This window comes from Cyprinodon variegatus, unplaced genomic scaffold, assembly GCF_000732505.1.
Source record: "Cyprinodon variegatus isolate N-32 unplaced genomic scaffold, C_variegatus-1.0 Scaffold24, whole genome shotgun sequence".
NCBI lineage: Eukaryota > Metazoa > Chordata > Actinopteri > Cyprinodontiformes > Cyprinodontidae > Cyprinodon > Cyprinodon variegatus.
Window position 1 is genome coordinate 1,889,491 of NW_015150477.1, and position 2,290 is coordinate 1,891,780.

Genomic DNA, 2,290 nt, shown 5'->3' on the forward strand with positions numbered 1-2,290 from the left:
GACAGTGGAGAGGAAAAACTCCCTTTGAACAGGAAGAAACCTCCAGCAGAACCAGGCTCAGACTCAAGCCTGGTTTATGGTCAGAAACCAGGTGGTCTGCGTGTGTCGCAGTGAACGCAGATACCCCCCCCTTCCGCAGACACTCTGATGCTATTGTAGGTGACCGCAGACAGGAGGCCTCTGATTGGTCCATTCTACATCCGCTCTACAGTATGCAGCTTGTTTTGTTTGTCTGACTGCCATCTTGGAAAATGACTGGTGAAGATGGAGCAGCTAGCAGAGCAAGGTGAGAACGCTGGGACCCTTTTTCCACCTGGATCCCCGCTCCTTTTGGCCCTCATGTCCCTCCGTTGTCGCACAAACTTGCCCCCCCTTCCTCGCCGCCTCGGCCGTATCTAGACCCACAGCTAGTTCCTGATTGGCCCTCTGGTGTCGTGGCGTGGAATAACAGCGCAGACCATGCTTCAGTGTCGGGCAGAAATCAATGCGTCAAGCTCACTGCGACACGCTGCTGCAGGAGGAGAACCAGGCCTTCAGTGATCGGCTAACTGCTGAGACGGACTGGGGTTCAAGGAGACAGAATCAGAGCTAAGAAATAAGTTCAATGCAATGTCTTCAATGTCATCAATCCATGTCTATATTACATTAACATCATCAATTTATCACTTTAGGCTCATCTGTATTATTCTGCTCGATTGACACATTAATTTGATTGTGATGGATTTATATAAAATGTTATATTTAATGATTTATAGACTTCATAATGACTCTGCAATGTGATGGATCTATTTATTTATTCTAAGTTAAAGTTAATCTACTGATGCTATAAAACAGCCAGTCTGTCAAAGTGATGAATTTATCTTTATTTTAAAAGTCTTAAACTAATAATGAGAACATCATCATTGTTTGATCCTGTAGCGCACAGATTGTTTACATTGAGACCGGTCTAACTAGGGAGTACCAATATGGCGGCCGGCTTTACTCCACCCTGTACTACCAGCGGGCGATCAGCCATAAATAGAGAGCAGTGGAGGAGACCTTCAGCTGGGAGTCCTGACCCACAGACTGTGATGGAAACCCTGTGAACCTAAAAGGTCACAGTCAAATGTGTGCGTCACAGCACAGTCAAATGTGTGCGTCTCAAATGTGAAACACGATAGGAATACACATTGTGGATTAACCGATCTATCTTCAAGCATCACGACAACCATCACCAAGACTTCCATGATGCGGTTTTACTGGCGTTGGTTATTAACACGGACGCCACAGTGACCGCTGCTGCGTAACGTCCACGCTCACTGCATCAGCAATAATAAAATATATATATATAATCTGGTAATATGATATAAAACTTTGTGTTTATCATATAAATATTTAATTGCATAATTTTGCATATATCTCATTCAGTTTGAGTTTAGGTTAAATAGTTTTTAATCTGAAAAAATTTAAAACGTTACGCTGCGACATGTCAGAGATTATAGTAATATTATCTTTGAGTCGTCTTTCATGGGATTAAAATGAGATCTAAGGCGCCTCCTGTTCATTCTGACTGCAGCTGTCTGATCCAAGATGGCCGCCCTGTAGGCACGTCAGCCAGTGTCCGATGAGGCGTCTACGTTTATAATGTCTATGGTGCATCAGATGTTTGAGCTTCTCAGGAGTGACAGCGGTGACAGCCAATCACACAAAGAAAGATGGAGAGCCAATAAGGAGCTTGTGGGCGGGTCTAAACTCAGGGAAGCTTGGTCCTAGTTCTCGACGATTGTCTGTTTGGTGGAGCGTAACGTTGTTTTTTGGACAGTAGAAAGTGCAGGAGACAATGCTCCCATCTATGATCTACTGAGGGATGATCTACTGAGGGATGATCTACTGAGGGATGATCTACTGATGGATGATCTACTGATGGATGATCTGCTGAGGGATGATCTATTGATGGATGATCTACTGATGGATGATCTGCTGAGGGATGATCTATTGATGGATGATCTACTGATGGATGATCTACTGATGGATGATCTATTGAGGGATGATCTACTGATGGATGATCTACTGATGGATGATCTATTGATGGATGTTCTGCTGATGGATGATCTACTGAGGGATGATCTATTGATGGATGATCTACTGAGGGATGATCTATTGATGGATGATCTACTGAGGGATGATCTACTGAGGGATGATCTACTGAGGGATGATCTATTGATGGATGATCTACTGAGGGATGATCTACTGAGGGATGATCTACTGAGGGATGATCTACTGATGGATGATCTACTGAGGGATGATCTAC